We start from the raw sequence: 20,791 nt of genomic DNA on the forward strand, positions 1-20,791 counted from the left end.
ACCTGGAGACAGTGTCCAGGAGAAGATGACTGGAATTGCGGTCAGAGAGAGAGAAGCTCTGTGAGTGGAAATATTTACTCACCACAAGTGCTGCCCTTGTGTACACATGTGGGACCTTTGGAGCCAGAGCGATCCTGCTTGTCTCATGGACTAGAAGTCTCCCTGAAGCCAGCAGTTGTTTCAAGTACTCAGAAAGTAATCTTGTGAAGTGAATCAAATATCCATTTGATGTTTTTAAGAATCAACGATATAGGGCTGGGAAGGTGGCTCAGTGGTAGAGCACTTGCCTTGCATGCATGAGGCCCTGGGTTCGATTCCTCAGCACCACATAAACAAGAAGAAAAAAGCCGGAAGTGGCGCTGTGGCTCAAGTGGTAGAGCGCTAGCCTTGAGCTGAAGAGCTGAGGGACAGCGCCCAGGCCCAGAGCTCAGGCCCAACAACTGGACCAAAAAAAAAAATCAACAATATATTAAATAAAGCTACAATTTACAAATTGTCCACATACACTAATAGGAATCCTTATGCATTTCTGATCACAATAAGTAATGGAGGAAAGATTTTACCTGTTATTGGATTAACAGATATCTCCCTAGAGTAGTTTTACATATCCCTGATGCCATAAGGGTATCATGGAGTAAAATATAGACATTGTGACTTGATGAGTCTTTTACAAGGTATCCTACACTTAGACTTGTTGGAGTTGGTGAATTCTTCAAAACATGCAGCCTAACTCTGCTGACCATCTACTGGATGTTTGCCAACATCCACCTGGCACTGAACTATCTGTTCAAAATTTGAGTGCCAATTCTAATAATGTGAAACTCTTGACCTGCAGGAAAAGCATTGGAAATAGAGCCTGAAAATGGAGTGCTCAGATCAGAGAAGCACCCTCACTGGTTATTTTCAGCACCATGTTTTATGTGCCATGAAGATGCTGGCTTAGGCTGGCCCTTTAGAGTGTGCTGCTTACAGCTGTGGAATCTTCGGAATCTTTTTTTGTGCCTCTACTTTTGAATGAAAAAATGTTCTCTTAATCCAACTTCAACTATTTGATGCATGAGAATAAGAATCAATATTTATGAAGGGGGCACCTGATTCTATCTGAAAGGAGTTTCCCTAACCTATATATAGACAGAGCAAGGATAGCTTATAGCAGATTGTGAGACTTTAATCAAACAGGATTATTTGGAAAAGAGCTCGTTGTTCTAATACATTGCATAGATATGAACCACCTACAGTGTAACAGCATTCCCCCAGGCACTGGAAAACCCAAGCTCTGCTGCTCTCCAGGGAATGGACAGTTGGTCATTAACACTAGAAATCCTAAACAGTTTCAGTAGGTATGAAGTCCTCATGGGCTCTAGACACAATGAAATTCTTCCCAACTCCAGTTTGAACTTCATACCTTAGGACCAACTCACAAAGTGAGATTTTTGTGGGGTTGTTAGGCACTTTGAGACGTTTAGAATGTTTTTGACTCTTTTTGGAGCCCACTCTTGTGGCAACACTAGCATTAGTTTAAGATCTAAAGCCAGAGCCAGCTGTAGCACCTTGTGTTGGCCCACAGGCAGAAACTGTGCAATCTATATATTGTACTAATCACCCACAGTACCTGTTTGATTGGCAAAGCTGATATTCGAATTTTTTGTATTATCTGAGACAAACCCAACATCAGTTCTGTCAGGAGAAGCTTACGAGATGAGTAAGGAGAGGCCTCATAACTTGTCTTGCCAACATCCACCTGGCACTGAACTATCCACCTGCCCCCCCAATCCTCCCACCCGCCTACCCCCACCCATGAGATGTATAAGTCGTTATGTCTTGCTTTCTGTACCTAGTGGCACATATTAATATATATGGTGAGGCTAAGGATGGGTCAGAGTTCCCCTTACTCTTGTGTCCTCTTGTTCTGTCTAGGACAACTTGCCTTTAAAAATGTTTTTATTGATACAGGTGGACCCATTGCAACAATGAGATGTACAAGTCATTATGTCGAAAACGAACTTTACAACTTTGGTGTGGGGGTGTGGTGGAGGGGAGGATTGGGGGGGTGGAGAGAGGATGGGAAGGGATGGGAAGGGGAAACAAAGGAGGAGGCTACAATTCTTGATAAGAAATGTACTCATTATCTTGCCATGTTATTGTAACCCCTCTGTACAGTATTTTCACAATAAAAAAAGAAAAAAATGTTTTTATTGATATTATAAAGGTGATACACAGAGGGGTTACAGGTACATAAGTTTGGACAGGTTCTGAAAGATTAAACATTAAAGTAGAGAGATGGGACCTTTTTCATTCCCATTAGAGCTGAACAGTCAAGCACTGGAATAGAGCTACAGCTAGGCAACCACTCATGCTCATCTGCCAGGAGAGTTTTCCATCTTCACCACGTATTGAGTTCCTGATATTCAGTGGAGCCCAGCCCACACATAATACTATTTGCTAGTAGTAGGATATGTTTACCTACACCAGGAGATAGACAAATGCTTGAGGGGCAATGGTAGAACTTGCTTCCATGACCAAGAAGTCACAACACCTCCCTGTGTTAGGATTGAGATTAGGGACTGAAAATTTTGTTATCCCTTTCCTATTTTCATTTCCTTCTGGGATACTCTGGTGCTGGGTATACTCTGTAGTTTAAATAAACTTGGCTATGGAGGCTCAGTCAGAGGTGACAAAGGAGTCTTTATTGGAGTGCTAGTTATGTGCAGATGACCAATTACAAAGACCTGCATCCACCAAATACACTGAACTCAGGAAACAGACCAAAGGAAAACAATACTAGCAAACCAATTCAGCTCCAATGGATTGCTGAGTTGGGATGACATGATGACTGGAGAAGAGCCAGGAGACATAAAACAGGACATGAACATGGAGATACGTGACATAGCATAATGGCTCCTGAGTAGGCCCATGCCTAGGTAGTCTTTTCTGGGGGCAGTATCAAGGAAACTCCTGGTCCCAGGCACTGGATGGACAGGCTTAATCGCCATTCATCCAGATACCCACCCAGAATTTTAAATTTTGCCATTACCAGTTTATTGTCTTACCAGTAAATTTTGTGCATTCTTGTGTATTTTCTTGTTCACTAATGTAGGTATCTTTTGGACTAAAAGACTTCAGTATTTTTGTAGAATAGGTATGGTGGATGTATAGTCTCTTAATTGCATCAGTCTGGAAATATGTTTGTGCATTTGTCCTTTATCTTTCTCTTGTGAAAGATATCTTTGAAAAGTACCGTTGTCATGGTAGATAGAATGCATTTTTTTCAGTTCTGTAAAGACTTCCTGCCAAACCCTGCTGGCATCTGTGTATTATATTTAGGACTCAACTGTTAGAGAAACAGAGACACACCTAAGTATTAGATCCATTTCTCTTCTAAGCTAGAGAATCTTCCATACAAAATTCACTTTTGACAGCTTGATCATACAATAGCTTGCCATATATGTGTAGATGTCATTGTCAAAAATTTGATTAACATTTTATGTTTTAGTTGGTATCATGTATTCTTATTCTTGTGTATGTAGGAATTTAAAATTCTGTCATTACTTATTAGAACAAGCATTTTAACTTGTTAGCATCCTCATCATTTCCTAAATCCACAAAACACTAATATTAACTATTATTTATACTGTTGTCAACTTTTGACAAAACTTCTTTCACATGTCTCCTCATCCTTGCTTTCAGTTTAGTACTCGACTAGATTTCCTTCAACGTAACTATTTTCTTCTATTTAGAAGACATCACTAAGTTAACAGGCATGAATTGAGAAATTTTAAATATATATATATATATTATACCATATGTTGAAAAAGTTAATATTCTCATTTGAATTTCCATGTTGCTACCATTGTTTACTCCTTTGAACAATTCGTTTTTACTTCCTTATATTAATTTCCTTAAAATGTGCACACATACATATATCAAAAGTGTACACAAAGAAAGAAATGTACTTTAATCCTTTTTACTCCTGTTTTCTTTCCTATCCACAATTTTAATCTAAAAATATTGTGAATATAATAGTGATTACTCCTTTTTGTCCTACTGGCCTTGGAATTGGAATTTCAATGTAGAGTTTGCTCACAATTCATTCCTCTTCCCCCATGTTTGATGTTCCTCTGTTCAGAATGATTTCCTAGAGTTGAATGAATCCCTTTGTGCTACATGAATGAAAATACAATTCCCTCACCTGATATTTGAGCTCTTGTTCTGATTGATATTGCAGGACGTGTTGTTCACAATGTTGGGTGTGTGAGCAGAGCTTACTATGGAATCTTCTCTAAATGACACTTTGCTTCTGAAAGATGTTCTTAAATTGAAATATTTGTTAGTTAGCCTGACTTCCCATATAAACACATAACCTAAACTGGGTGACTCGAACACAAATTTTAATTTTATTTTCAATTCCCTGGCTTGAATTTGGGGCCGTGGAGTTGTACCTGAGCAGCTTTGTACTGAAAGCTAGCATTTTACCACTTGAAACAAAGCATCACTTCCGAATTTTGAGTGGTTAATTGGAGATTAATATTCCATGGAGACTTTCCTGCCAGTGCTGGATTCTAACTATGGTAGTCAGATCTCAGACTCCTGAGTAACCAGGATTACAAGTGTGAATCACTGGTGCCCAGCCAAACAAAAGTATTTTCACACACATATGGAAATTGTTACCCCAAGAAAAAGACAACTGAATACTTGGTGTCTTATGAGAGTCTATTTCATATTTAAGGGACAAGTTTGTGCTGTGGTGCATGTGAAAGTGGGCATAAAGTAAGCTGTCTCAGAGCTTAAGTAAGTTTCTGAATCTCATGCATGACAAATTCCCTTCATGTCCTTACTTATTCCTATTTACAAACATAAGTATAATATTTGTAATTTATCCTGATTGGAGATAATGTTTTAACATATTCATTGGCAGAGAAGTAAGCATTCAAACAATCAAAATCTTAAGTTTTGAAAAACTCCCTAAATTTCTATGCTCATTATGCAGCTTGATTTTCAAGAACTATAATTCGTTTTGGGATTGGCTTTTTCTGTTGAAGAAATGAAAAAAAACTATAACTTGACCTTGGGATTTGATATTTATGTGGTTCAATATGGAAGTTGGACAGCATTTAAAAATCCCTTCATTTGCCTCTTTAGGAAGTACGAGATCCTTAACCAGCCTTGTATGAGAAACTGTAAGACTATGGCAGCATTTACAAGACCACCAGGATTAAAATCTGCCCAGATTGGGACACTACTGGACCTCTACAAGATTGCATAGGTGAAAGTGGGACGAGTGAAGTAATATCTTAAAATGTCTAAATTGGTGCCGTTTCAGGTGTTAGAAAAGAATGAAAAGAGGCTGAGAAAATGCAGTCACCATGGAGACGCAGCCAGTATGGGCAGCAATTAACCCTCAAAAGCAAGGCTTAGAACAATTTACCAGATCTCAACCGTGGCTCCTTGCCCCCGGTTACCCTGAAAGCGAACCATTCAGGAGTATGCAATGCCTTGACTCAACCACTTCCATAGCCCTCATGGGCTGGACGCCGGGTTACAACCAGGTTTACAAGGGGAAGAAGCTAGCTGAACAGATGTTTCAAGGACTTATTCTTTTTTCTGCAATAGTTGGATTTATCTATGCATAAATGGCTGAACAGTTTGGATGGACAGTCTATATAGGTATGGCCGGATTTGCTATTCCATGTTTGCTGATGCTTCCTCCATACCCATCTATGCACGACATCCCCTCAAATGGTTATCTGTTCAAGAATCAAGAACAGAAGACAAGAAAATTGGGGATAGAAAAATTAAGAGGTATGTTAAAAAAAATTCATTGGGTTTTTACATTTGTTTTCTCTGAGATGAGCTAAGTTGACATCATACCCAAATCATGAGCCTAAAACTCCCTATGCTCTTAAACACAGATTTCTTTATATTTTAGTTTTCTTTATATTTCTTTTTTGTTATTGTTTTGTTTTCTACCCCTAGTTAATTGAGTGTTGATTAGTTACAAAATAGTCTCCTATTGTTCACTTCTTATTTTGAAGAAGAAGCCAAAGCCAAGCCTGTCATAGTAGCACTAGCCTGGCCCTTCTCCTAGCCATCTGTGAGCATTCATGAGTGACAGTCAGGTTCAGCACATTCTTGGCTTTGCTTCTGTCTTTTTTGTACTTTTTTAATTCTAAAAATGCTGTATAGAGGGGTTACAGTTCATGAGCAAGGTAATGAGTACATTTCAGCTCCCCTATGAACCAGAAATCCCACTTTGGGGCATTTACGAAAGGATCACAAACAAGGCCATACTCAGGCTACCAGTACAACTATGATTATAACAGCATTATTTAACATAGCTAAGATATTGAACCAAACCATATGTCCTTCAATAGATGAATGGATCAAGAAAATGTGATATAGATATATATATACATATATACATATACATACATACATACTATATATACATATATAAACATACATACAATGAAGTTTTCTTTATATTCCAAAGGCAGTTAGAAATAACTCAGTTGTATTTGACTTACAAATATTTTAGACAAATATTTTAGACTTTTGGAAAACAAAAGTACATGTATGCAATGTTTCTTCCAGGTACAAATAATAATAAATGCCACATAAATGACAGCCAAAAAGGAAAAGGTATGATAGGAAAAAGGTGTATTTAGGAACATAATTTTTGTGATATCAAAGACTATGCATTCAAAGATAATAGGCTACTTATAATCTAATTGGCTTGAAAAAGGGAATGCAAAAGTTACAGTAGATTACTGGTTTATTTGGAGTTTTAAGCCCTATCAATAATTTCCTTTAAAAATTGGGAAGTTGAAAATGACTTTAGAGTGTGATAATATGTTGAACTGGGTGGTTCATACATAATAATACCAGTTACTAAGGAAAATTATCTCTAAGTACCCATCAAAACGCAGGGAGTAATTTGTAGTTTAAGTGGTAAAGTACTAGCCTTGAGGAAAAAAGCAAAAAGTGAATAAGGCTCTGAGTTTGTCAACCTGAACTAGCATGTGTGTGTGTGTGTGTGCGCGCACACACACACACACACACACACACATACACATACACGCACACGCATGCTCATGTGCAAGGGATGTTGAAAGACTCAGAAAGAGAAATGGAGTGTAAGTCCTTTCATATGTATATTAGATCTAAAATATGACCATGAAATTTGAAAAAAGTAAAACACATGTCCATTAATTATATATGAGTTCAGACTATATAGTACAGAAAGCAGTAAAATTTTATGTTGAATTAATTTTTTTGTGAAAGTATTGTACAGAGGGGTTACAATTACATGGGCAAGATAATGAGTACATTTCTTATCAAGCATTGTAGCCTCCTTCTTTTTGTCCCCTTCCCATCCCTTCCCATCCTCCCCCGCCCCCCCAATCCTCCCAGGCGACCACCCCTCTGCACCAAAGTTTTAAAGTTCATTTTCGACATAATGACTCAATTTTATGTTCTAACCTCTCTGACATAACAGTATCACATGTGAACAGTAAAAAGATGAAGCATATCTTGTCCTTGGGTAGGTGTTAAAGGAGAAATGGAAAGAGGCAAAGTAATAGGGAGTAGATGGCTTGGAAAATACAACATAAGATTCAATGCACATATGTGAAAATGGAACTAGGAAAGAAAGGGGATGGGTGGGGTTTTTATAGACTAGAAGAGTCGATGGACACTATGACAAAGTCTAAGAGGCATTGTAAAAACCAATTGATACATTGTACAACTGTTTAAAAAAACTATCCATGAGGCCTGTAATTCTAATTACTCAGGAGGCTGTGAAATGAGGATTGTGGTTTGAAGCCAGCCATGGCAGAAAAGTTCATGAGACTCTTATCTCCAACAAACTACTCAGAGAAGGCTGGAAATAGTGCTGTGGCTCAAGTTGTACAGGGCTAACCTTCAGCACAGAGAGGTTTTGGAACAGCATTTTGATCTTGATTTGAAGTGCCAAGACAGGCACAAAAACAAAACAAATCAAAAGATAAAAAGAAACAAACCAAAAACAAAAAAGATCTTAATTTTTATATTTTTGAAAATTACAAGAAAAACCCATGTTCCACCTACTTCAAATAGTTAGATAATATACATTACATGGCTGTGCTTATGATGGATGGAAATTTTCTCATTCATGTAGCATCTAATGTTCAGTCGAGGCATGGTTTTTCATGCCTCCCAGGCTATGACTTGTGTAGGCTGAGGTTATGGGCTTGGAGCTGCAGATGCTGATACCCTTCTCAACCAGTGTTTCACCTCTTAACAGGGCAGTCATACCCAAGGGCTCCTTCAACTACAGCTTCATGACCTCTTCGTGGTCCTGTGGGCCCAGTTGGGGGTGCCATCCTGGATAGATGTGATTTGAAGTAAGTTCATTCTACTCATCCTCTATGCCAAAAGAGTCAAGTGTGAGAGGGTTTGCAGACATTTGAAGTAATGTACATACACGGTGCTCCAGTGGCCCCACATACCTACCCAGCATATGCCTGTGTATCCTAGGATTATTGGTCTGGAGCAGGGGATGCTTCCAACATATTCCCTAACTAGTGCTTCACCTGCTAAAGTGAATAAATGATTGAGAGCCTCTTGTTTACCTTAAGGAAATCTAAATTCCTGATCTGTGCCAGGCCACAACAGATGCCATCCCACATGCCCCCATTTCATTTTATGTTAGACATCTCCTGCCACACTGTGGGAACCAAATCACTGGTGAGCAGTTGTGCATGTATGTACACACATTCTCACTAAGGCATGTACATAGTGTCAGATTTGACTGGTTGTATACTATATATTATAGTACCAAAGTGAAAGAAGACTTGGAGATTCCTTGACTACGAGCTGTCCTGTTTTGCTATTTAGCTGTGTCCTGTATAGCCCAGGGTTGTGGGATTCGAAGTGGGCATGCGTCCACCTTCCACAACCAGTGCTCCTTCTCCTACAGGGAGAGCATACCCAAAACCCTGTTCTTTCCCTCTTGGACTAACATCTTGCAGGTCCTTCTCTGAAGACCGAGGTGACAGTGCCATTCCAGATGCCCTAGTTTCTATGCAAATAGGACCACTCTCCCTTTGTGGTAACTGAATATTTGTGTGGGGTTGAGTGAGTATATCATTGTGCTTGTGTATACACCAGTTTGTGGAACACAAGGACCTGTGGCAAGATTTTCCCACTTGGGTGCTGATGCCAGCCCAAGGGAAGAAAAGCATAGAGAGTAGGTCTTTCATGTCTCCCTTGCAGAGTATGGCCTGTGCTGCTTGGGATTACCGGGCTGGAGTTTGGCATGGTGCTGCACTTTCTAACCAGGGCTTATCCTGTTACAGGGAAGCCATACAAGGCGGCCAGTTTTTCTTCACTTTGGGACCTCTGGCTTCCTGGTATGAGTCAGCCCATGTGCAGCTATATGTGCCTATGTCCTTCTCAGTAAGTGGTTCCACTCCCGGTTGGAACTGTGGGAATCCAGTTGTGATATGTGTTGTGCATGTGTGTATACACATTCACAGGAGGGCACAAATGTGGTGCCATAGTGGCCTTGTTGTGCAATATATTGGATCCAGAAGAAGGGAAGCCATAGCTTGTCCTTTTTCCTTAGCTGGCTAATTTCAGTGTAGCCTTGGGAGGCCTTCAATTCAAAGTGATTCCATTCCCTCCTCTGTCCTGTGAAAATGAAATAATGGGTCAGGGATTTTGTGCATGTGTATACACATGTTCCCATGAAAGCACTTAACCTATTTTTAAATTAGATAGGTCCTAGGTGTTTTTGGACCCAAGAGAAAAAGGATGGGGTTGGTGACTGTAAAACATCCCTTTCACAGGCCTGTGGAGCCGGGCTTATATGCCTGGGACTTGGGGTGCTGCCTACCTTCCTAAATGTGCTTACTCCTGCTAAAGAGAGGTCGTGCCTGGTAGCTTGCTCTTCACCATGTGGACTACTGTCTTGCTGGTCCCTTCTGATAGGCCTATGCGCCAGTACACACTTTCATAAGAGGGCACATACATGATGCCAGATAGGCCTGATTGTGGGCATATTGGGCCTGGTCCTGTGTCCATACCCCTGTAATTCCTTTGTAGCCTGGGGTTATTAACTTGGATCTGGGTATGTTGCTACCTCCCTAACTAGTCGTTTACCTGGTACAGTGACTTCATAGTGAGGACCTCTTCTTGTTCATGTAAAGGAATTCTTTATTCATGATTTGTCAGCCTCAGAGACAGTGCCATCTGAGATATATCCATTTTCATGTAAAGATTGCTCCTACCCTGCCATTCTATGGGAACCCATTCATGGAATGTGGACACATGATTGTGTCTATGTGGTGCCAGTTGGACTAAGGGTGGGCTCTAGCGGGCAGAAGAGATGGCACATTGGAGCTTGGAGTATGTCCACCACCCTTCCCAACTATAGCCTATATACTGGGATTATGAGCCCTGAGCAGGGGATACTGTTGCTCACCCCATCCAGTGCTTCCCCTTCCACAAACAGGTCATGCCCAGTAGCCTGTTTTTCTTAATCTTGCAAACCTCTAGCTTCATGATTTGTGTTGTCCTAGATGCAGGTACCATTTGCAGATGACCCCAATTCAAAGGAAGCTGTTCCTCTCCTGCCCTTGCCCTGTGGGAACTGAATTGCAAAACAAAAAAGAAAACATTACGAACTAGTAAGTAGTGGGGTACTTGAAGTTATTTCACAAATGAGGGTCCTTATTAAGGCTTCTTACCCCCTTTTTTCTTCCTTGAAAAATTTTCCAGTGTACTAAAAATCATCACAAATACTTATGACAGTGCATATTAATTGTGATGTACTTCATATTATGTATGAAAATTTTCTTCATGAATTTTAGTCAGTGGTGTTTGATAACTTTTACTCCTCTATATGCAGTTTGCATAATGATAAAGTTGGTATCAATATCCACATATATTCTTATATAATCCTTATCCAATCATTTGGTATTGTCCAGTATATTTTTAACTTTTCCCTAGTCTGACAAGTGTGATATCTCTTTATTGTTCCTGATAGAATATTTTTCATAAATCTTGCCACATCACATATGCCTTTTCTTGTGAATTGCATGCTCAGATATTTTATTCAATATCATGTATCCTATCTGTCATCTTCTTGATTGAAATGTTCCTTTGTTGAATACATACTATTTAAATGTCTTCAGCCTTAAGAGAGGATGTTTATATTTTTCTTGATATTACTTACTCAACCAAAGGTGTTGCTGTAATGTAAACTTATTGATATTTTCCGACCTTTGTATTCATTTCCTTGGGGAAAATCTCCATTCTTAAAATGTACTCTTATTTCATTCTTAAAGCTTTTAAGTGTTGCTTTCTACCTTTGCCTCTTTGTTTTTAGGAATTGTTTGCTACGGCTTTAAGTTAAGGTCTATTTTGTATCTTATTCCATATAAATAGATAGCTCATCCAAATAGCTATTTGTTGAATAGTCTAATGTCAAATCTCAGGATTCTACATGGGCTTGTACTCAATTCTCTACCCTGTGTAATTCTTTTTCTTCAGCTGTAATACCAGATTGTCTTGATTACTAGGCTTTAGTATAACAAATCCTCATTTTGAGTTATGGTGTGTCCCCAAAATTGTTCTTTCATATTCTTTGTGTCTTTTGATCTTTACAAATCCTTCCCCTCCTCTGTTAGCGGGGACCAAACACCGAGTCTCTTGCATTTAAGGCAAGCACTCTACCACTCAGCAACTCACCTCATAACTTTGAGGAACAACAGTCACTGGGTCCAGGTGAGGTTTGGGGAAGTTTCCCTCTATCAGTAGAAACTCTTGACTTAGGGTCCTTGGTCACAGAATAAAAATTTGCAGAGTAGTCACCATGGTAAGAAAACTTGGCAATACTTTATTGAGTTAGCAAGCAAACAAACAGATAAGCAGATAAACAGGAAGACAGAGGCACACTCAGAGTGTGAGTGCTCTTAACAGTAGGCGCAAAGAGCTCTTTGACATCAGTGGCATTTATATAATAAAAGCAAGTCCTGTCATAAAACCATATATATAGGTGTTTATCTTTGCTCTTAATCACTCTGGGGTTATACCATCTGAGTTCTTGGTTATTTGGTGATTCAGTCTTTAGTGTATTTCTTTTTTTTGGGGGGAGGGTCCAGTCATGGGGCCTGAACTCTGGGCCTGGGCACTGTCCCTCAGCTCTTCAGCTCAAGGCTAGTGTTCTACCACTTGAGCCCCAGCGCCACTTCTGGCTTTTTTCTTTTTTCTTATGTGGTGCTGAGGAATCGAACCCAGGGCCTCATGCATGCAAGGCAAGTACTCTAACACTGAGCCACCTTCACAGCCCCTTTAGTGAATTTCTTACAGGAAAGAATGCATATATTTTTGCCATAGAACAGATGCTCATCCTTAAGATGATGAATGCATCCTGAGTTAGAAGCAAAGAAGATAGTGCATGTATTATTCTAAATGTATTATTTCTATCAGAGTTCCTAGATGTCATTTTCCAGGTCTCATTTTTTCTAAGCTATGCAGCCTGAAACTATAAAAAGTCCTGATAAGACTTCTCATAAAATTCCATTCAATTTATAGATTGATTTGATAGAAAACAATACATTCTTTAGATATTGAGTATTCCCATGAATGATTTTTTTTTGGAGGTCCGGTCATGGGGCCTAAACTCTGGGCCTGGGCACTGTCCCTCAGCTCTTCAGCTCAAGGCTAGTGCTCTGCCACTTGAGCCACAGCGCCACTTCTGGCTTTTTTCTTTTTGCTTATGTGATGTTGGGGAATCGAACCCAGGGCCTCAAGCATGCAAGACAAGCACTCTACCACTGAGCCACCTTCTCAGCCCCCCATGCATGATTTTGACATGGCTGTATTTTGCTGTTTTTCAGTTATTTTTTAATGATTAATGTTTGTTACATAGTATTATATATCTTTTGTATGATATGCTTCTTTGTGTGTTTTTGTTTGTGTGGTTTGGTTTGAACAACGTGGGGAATTGAACTGGTGTATGGGAGGAAAGCATTCTACCACCTAAGCCACAATATAGCCATGTTAGTAACTATTGAAGCTACTTAAAATAATCATCCATCTTATAATTTGTTATTTTTACCTTTTTTTCATCCTGGGGAACTGAGTATAGGAGTCTGGTTTTTTTTTTTTTTTTTTTTTTGTGTGTGTGTGTGTGTGTGTGTGTGTGTGTGTATGCACATGCATGCATATAAGTGTATATGTGCCAATACTGGGGCTTGAATCCTCTTAACTTTTTCCAGCCAAGCTTAGCATTTACCATTTGAGCATGTATACACCTTCAGTGTGGCTTTTCTGGTTAAATCCTACTCAGGAGGATACACATGGCAGTTCAAAGCCAGCCTGGGCAGAAAAGTCCAGTAGTCCTAAGAACTACTTTGAAAAACTACTATGAAAAACCTGGAAGTGGTACTATAGCTCAAAAATAGTGCTCAAGCTTTGAATTGAAGCCCTCAATCCTTAGGGCCAGCACATACAAAAATTAATGAACTTTGAATTGTATAACCATGATGTATTTACACGATGATCTACAGATCTCAGCCTCTCAAGTAGGTAGCATTGTAGGTGTGATCCTGTAGTAATAATAAGTCATTTATTATTGTTACTAATGGATATATTTTAAAGACATAAGTGTATGCTAGTGGCTCAAGTCTATAATCCTAGCCAGTCAAGAGGCTGAAGTTTAAGAATCTCTGTTCAAAGCTGACCCAAGGGAGAAAAATCTATGTGTCTTATCTCCAATTAACAACCAAAAAGTTGGAAACACAACTGTAGCTTTAGTGGCATAGTAGTAACCTTAAGCAAAAATGCTTAGGGACAGTGCCCAGACCCAGAGTTCAAGTCCCAGAATCAGCCCCCAAAATTAAAATAAATAGAACACAGAATAACTCCAGGTATGGCTAGTGATAGTATGCATAGTTTGCATGAAATTCTGAATTTGATTGCCACCAGCAAGAAAAATACACAAACCAAGAAAAAATGTTTCCAAAGTCAGAGGGAATTTTTTACTGATCCTTACTAACAGACAATTTTTTTCTTACACAATTTCATTTAGAAAGTTAGCCCAAGGCAGGTGCTAGTGGCTTGGCTCATGCCTGTAATACTAACTACTCAGGAACTTGAGAATTGAGGATAGTGGTTCTTGAGACTCTTCAATAAGCTACTCAAAAATAACTGGAAGTGGCCTTATGGCTCAAGTGATAGAGAGCTAGCCTTGAGCTCAAAGAAGCACAGGTACAGGGGCCAGGCCCAAAGTTCAAGCTTCATGGACAACAAAAATAAAAATAAAAAGCCAAACAATAACTCCAGTAGAAGAGAAATGATTATGCAATGGCTACTTTAGCAAGAATGCATTTCTCAGTTTAAAATGAGGTTTCACTTTGTATAACCTTATAAATATAAGATAATTAAATTTCAAGTAATTATTTAACTTCACTATCCACTAAGCAGCAACAAAAATGATCCTTATCAGAAAAAACAATGTTGGAGGAATATCAGTACCAAATTTCAAACTCTACTACAAAGCCATAGTAATCAAAACAGGTGGTTACTGGCGCAAAAACAGACCTCAGGACCAATGGAATAGAATTGAAAACCCAGAAATGAACCCATCTAATCTTCGATAAGGGAACTCAAAAATAGAATTGAAGAAAGACAACCTCTTCAGTAAATAGTGCTGGCAAAGCTGGTTAACTACTTGTGGAAAACTAAAGCTAAATCCTTATATATCACCCAGCACCAGAATCAACTCCAAATGGACCAAAGACCTCAGAGTCAAAGCAGACACCCTGAAAACATTACAGGACAGAATAGGAGAAACCCTGGGTTTCCTTAGTGTATGCCAAAATTTTCTTAATAGATATCCAGAAACACAATAAATCAAAGAAAGTTTGTTCAAATATGCTTTCATGAAATTGCAGAGTTTCTCCATGGCAAAGGACATAGCTAGCAAAATCAATAGAAAGCCCAGGGATTGGGAGAAGATCTTCACTAGCCATACAATGGACAAGGGTCTCATATCTAAAATAATAGTTTCATTTCATTTAAGTGTTTTTTTTTCTCAGTGGTGGGGCTTGAACTCAGAGCCTGGCCACTGGCCCTGGCCCTTTGTGTTCTCGAGGCTGGTGCTTTACCTCTTCAACCACAGCACCACTTCTAAGGAAGAAATGCTTCTGGGGGCTGGGCACTATAGTCTCACCTCTCTAATCCTACTCAGAAGGCTGCTATCTGAAGACTGAATTTGAAAGCACACAATTATCTCCATTTAGCCATCAAAACTGTGGTAATATAGCCTTAGCTCAAGGGATTGAACACCAATCTTGACAGAAAAAAACTAGAGGATAGTACCCAGGCCCTGAGTTCAAGTTCTCATACAAGCACAAAAAAAAAAGAAAACAGCGAGGTCGAGTAATAATGGAGCTTCCTGTTTTCATACCTTTCCAGGACTGCATGGAGGAAATAATCCTGTTATGTGAAAAGAAGTCCCCATTGAAGCAAATGAGTGAATAGTGGAAAATCTTCAGCAGCAACACAAAAGCTTTCAAGGTGGATGACAGGCATAGCAAAGTTAATGAGTGTTAGTAACATGTCTTTGATGTCCTTGTATTAAGGTAAGAAATGACTTGAAATTGCTTCCTACTTCTAAGCTTACTTCACTGAGCGAGGAACCTAAGCATGCCTTTCTTCTACAGTAATCTGGAATCTTTATAAACTTGCAGATTAAAGTTTGATGCTTAAAAAGAATACTTATAATTTGTGCATTAAAAGAGATTGATTATTAGTAAAAAGTTATTATGCATTAGGTTAGTATTGTTTTTTTAGTACTTGGGATTAAAAGCAGAGCCTCTGTTAGAGAAGTTCTGTACCTGTTTCTTTGAGACTGAATCTTCCTGTGTGTGTTACCCAGGATGTCCTTCAACTCCTGGGCTTGAATGATCCTCCCACCAAAAGTGACCAGCCATTGGTAGGATGAGGTATATGATCAGCTATTGCAGGGGACTGAGCTAAGGTTCAATGCTAATACTTGGTGTAGGTCTCAGGAGCGTGAGTAAACCAGATGTTCCATTTTGGAAATAGCGTTCCTGAATTTGAATTCCAATCCCAATAATCTAGACTATTGTCCTAAAGAAGGAGGTGTTAACATTGACTTAGATGGCTTGTAAGGAGAGTATCTTTCATGAAGCTGGAAGTGAGCCTAACAGTGGTCTGCTAAACAGAAATTCTGGACTAAGGAAAATGAGGCTAAGGATGGGAGGAATTTGCCACATTATGTTAACTCTCAACAAGAGAATGGATAAGGGATATCATTCCTTTTCCCTGCAAAGTCTTGAAGGTGATTTGGCCTTCAAGATGGGCTATTTTTAAGCCCATGGATTGGGAGAAGATAAACTAGCCATACAATGGACAAGGGTCTCATATCTAAAATATACTTGGAACTCAAAAAATTAAATCCCCCAACAACAAATCATCAAAGAAACAACTGCACAAGAAATAAGTGGGCTAAAGACTTAAAGAGAAACTTCTCTGAAGAGGAAAGAAGGATGGCCAATAGACACATGAAGAAATGCTCAACATTCCTCTCCATAAAAGAAATGCAAATCAAAGCAACACTTAGATACCACCTCACTCCAGTTAGAATGGCTAAAATCACGAACTCTAATAACAACAGATGCTGGAGGGGATGTGGACAGAAGGGAATCTTACTGCATTGTTGGTGGGAATGTAAACTTGTTCAACCACTTTGGCAAGTAGTATGGAGGTTCCTCAAAAGACTCCACATAGAGCTCCCCTATGACCCAGCAATCCCACTTTTGGGCATTTACCCAAATGTATACAAACAAGACCACACTAAAGTTACCAGCATGACTATGTTTATTGCAATATTATTTACTATAGCTAAGATATGGAACCAAGCCCGATGCCCCTCAGTAGATGAATGGATCAAGAAAATGTGGTATATATACACACACACACACACACACACACAATGGAATTCTATGCCTCCATCAGAAAGAATGGCATTGCCCCCATTTGTTAGGAAATGGAAAGGCTTGGAAAAAATTATATTAAGTGAAGTAATCCAGGCCCAGAGAAAAATAGGTCCCATGGCTTCCCTTATTTGCAATATCTAGTATATGTCTGAGTTAAGCAGTAAACGTCAGATAAGGTGATGTTAGGGAAATGAAACCTAAAATATATATTCAAATGTTTTTTTTTCTTTCATGCGATTGTTTCTAACATTTATAAGATTATTTCTTTGTTGCTATGTATGTCCCTTCCCCAAAGTATAACCCCTGCTTTCACTGTATTTGATGTCAGTATAATTTGTGGAGGGGAAGGGGAAAAACAAATCGTTTAAATAGGGATACAGGTGGACCCATTGCAACAATGAGATGTACAAGTGTTTTGTCGAAAACGAACTTTACAACTTTGTTGGGGGGGCAGGGGGATTTGGTGGAGGGGGCGGGGAAGATGAGAAGGAATGGGAAGGTTAAACAGAGGAGGAGGTTACAATGCTTGATAAGAAATGTACTTATTATCTTGTCCATGTTATTGTAACCCCTCTGTACAGTATTTTCACAATAAAAAAAAACTAATTAAAAAATGGGCTATTTTGACACAAGCGATAGAATGGATTATATGAATTCTCTGGTCTTTCTAACCAGGATACAGGGGGACTCAAAAGGTAGAGAGCAAACTGCAAAAAACCATGTCTCTGCTAGCAGGCTTCCAAATTCACTGTATCCTTAAAATTTGAAACAAATTAGTTAGAACAGAAATCTTTTTTTTACATGTCTCCAATCTAAATGTTTCTTCCTTGGGTTTAGAACACTTCATAAACAAGCAAGAGCTAAGATAACACTGTATGACTCTCTCTTCCCCCAGAATTGCAGTTCTGCAGTGCTAGAACAAAGACTGTGTGTGAGGAAGGGACTGGACATATGTGTTTCTTGGATGAGAAAACTAGAGCTGATAAATTGCAGAGAACAGAGCAGATGTCATTCCTTTTCTTCCTTTCCTTGGGTAAGACTGATTCAACCATGATGCAAGATGCTGAACCAATGAATGAAGAGGGCATGCTGTGTAGGAGGAGGGGTTGCCCATGCCCAGGTGCAGCTGGGAACTTGGAGCTATTGATTCAACCTAAGGAATGTTTTTTTTTCATAAATATTAAGTCCCATTTCAGACTTCAGCACTGTCTGTGGCTGCTGTTCTGGTCTGTTTGTGTCTTGCTCTTTGGCTTTTTCCTTTGGTTACAATAGAAACTGCAGATGAAATGGAGAGTGTTGAGTGTGAGCTCAGCCATTGGGGATTAGTGATGGACTTTCCAGGCATGGGCATGCCTGTGGGATTGGAGTCTGCCTTTGACAAGCAGGGCACAGAGCGGGTTGTGCTGAGTAGAAAATGGAAAAGTCCTCTGATGAGAAAAATGCTCCAGAGAGACAATTAGCTCTAAAATGTATTGTTAACCTTCATGTCCCCAAAAAATGCTGGGGGATATTGGAGTAAATGGTTATTTTACTATAGAGATGGTGAACCTTCTGAAAAGATAAAATGGTTTAGGTCTGGGTGTAATGTTTTAAGCAATTGACAGCTACTCACAAGTTTGACTATTGATTTATTTCCATACTGATTGTTACTTTTGAGTATCTCTATTTTCCTTAGTAATTTTTTTTTCATATTGCCCACATTGGAATAGGTATTTTTTTTAACTTGTACTATTATTTCTTTGATTTCATGGTACATTATACATAAGGAAAACAGGGCAGAGGTAAATTAATTTCTTAGGCATGACTATGAATTAATTTCAATAATATGCATTGAGTATTTAAATTCTTCAACATACAATGTATGATCTAGGCTCAGTAGTTTATTCTAGAGGGAGTTTACCTTCATGAGCTAAGACAAAAGACAACTTTATGTTTTGCATCTCTATGCATAATTCCTGTAAAAAGAACTGTCTTTGAAGACTGGAAGGGTATGATTCTTATTTTGATTGGTTTCATAGAAAAATATCTCTACAGGTTGAGAGCCTTCACTTTACATCTAGAAGTTTTCTTGTTCTGTTTATTAGACCTGGAATTCAGCTTCAGGAAACCTTACTTCTTTTATGGGGAGGCAGTCAGTGTTATTTGTTATGATAATTTGTGTGTATTTGTATTTATATATGTGTTTAAATGCATGTACATACATATATATGCATATATGCATAAGTACATACATATGTATGTGTATGTATATATTAAAAATTTAGCTCAGAGTCCCTGGGTAAAGCCCTGGGAAGGGCAGAGAATGGAGCCACATAAAGAAACTACTTAGGTGTTGATGTGATGCAGTTTATGCCAACAGGCTGGTTTCTGAATCATTTTTCTTGTTTCTTTCTGGTAATTCAGGATGTACATGTTTCTAAGAGCAATATTAACAAGGCCTGTCTAGCATGGAGTTTGGTGAACTTGGCCATTGGGCACATACTTTCTGACCTGGGAAAGGTGACATTTGGGTTAGTTTCTACAGAGTATAGAATAATACAATTGGCATAATTTTGAAAGTTCTTTGGGGAGTTGTAATTGAGAGCTACATTTTGATTGACATTCATCTGGGACTGATATTCATCAGCCTCCAGATAGAACTTGGGACATAAAACAGATTAAGTCCTGACTGGATGAAACTCTGTAATCTCCAGGTGATTGTTCTCTTTTCCTCTGCCTTCCCTTTTAACATCTGAAGGGATCTTCAGTACTGTATATGGAGATGAGGTTAAAAAGGAGCATGGCTGCAAAAGTTCTCCCATGTGTTCTGTTCTTCACTTCTTATCTTTTAATATAACATAATAATCCCTTCTATGGAAAGAGAATCTAGCAGTCTTGAGTGCCCATCACTTACTCATCCAATGGGTACTTAGGAAGTACCTCCTGTGTTGTATTCTGATGTCTGCTTTTTAAGGGTATAGCTTTAAGAAATACGACATATCCTGACTTACCTTTGAATACTCAGACTGTACACCACCTGAAATAGAGAAATGTTTTTAATCTCTTCTTCAGTAGTACCCATTTCTTAGTACTGTGGACAAGGATTAAGGAATTTGGTAGCATGGAAAGCACAATAGGCACATGTCGTCTGCAGTTAGATGTTTGCTTATTTCTATTTAAGTAATGTTAAGAATTATATGACATATAGAATGTGGAAAAATTTAAAGAATGGTTTAATAATAGAAAATTTAAAACAGATTGACTGTCCTTCCTACAAAATACTTGAGAAAGGAGATATTTTGAATTTCAGATATTGGAACATTTGCATATATGTGATAAGGTAACTTCGTGCTGGGATTAATTCTAAACATAAAATGCATTCATTACTTATATACCTAGACTGAAGATAACTTTATATACTTTTAGTGTGCCTTGATGTTTTTTGTTTTCATTTCGTTTTGTGTTGTACCTGAGGCTTGATCTAAGGAACTGAGCACTTACCTTGAGCTTTTTGCTCAAGGCTAGTGCTCTACTACTTGACACACAGCTCCATGTCTACATTTTTGTGGTTAATTGGGGATCAGAATCTCAGAGACTTTTCTACCTACACTGGCTCTGAACTGTAGACATCCTTATATCTCAGCTAGCATTACAGGCATGAGCCCATAGCAGCGTGCTCCTATTTTGATGGCCACAGTCACAGGAAGCCCAATGTGGAATCTTCTCACTTGAGACAGCATCACAACACAAGATCCTCAGATTAGAGATGCTCAGCCTACATCTTACTTCTTAACCCCATTGGT

General features: G+C 38.9%; 1 long non-coding RNA gene across 1 annotated transcript in view; it reads left to right on the forward strand.

The window, feature by feature from the left end:
- The first annotated feature begins 5,438 nt into the window (after positions 1-5,438).
- LOC138821729 (uncharacterized) overlaps positions 5,439-20,791 on the forward strand; it is a 100,808-nt gene continuing 85,455 nt past the window's right edge. Inside the window, exons 1-4 of the long non-coding RNA XR_011370199.1 lie at positions 5,439-5,799; positions 8,282-8,381; positions 10,560-10,667; positions 15,463-15,629. This is a non-coding gene — a long non-coding RNA (uncharacterized lncRNA). The remainder of the gene's footprint in view (positions 5,800-8,281; positions 8,382-10,559; positions 10,668-15,462; positions 15,630-20,791) is intronic.

Source organism: Dipodomys merriami, unplaced genomic scaffold (genome assembly GCF_024711535.1).
Source record: "Dipodomys merriami isolate MVZ:Mamm:240054 unplaced genomic scaffold, mDipMer1.0.p SCAF_931, whole genome shotgun sequence".
In the NCBI taxonomy this organism is placed as follows: Eukaryota; Metazoa; Chordata; class Mammalia; order Rodentia; family Heteromyidae; genus Dipodomys; species Dipodomys merriami.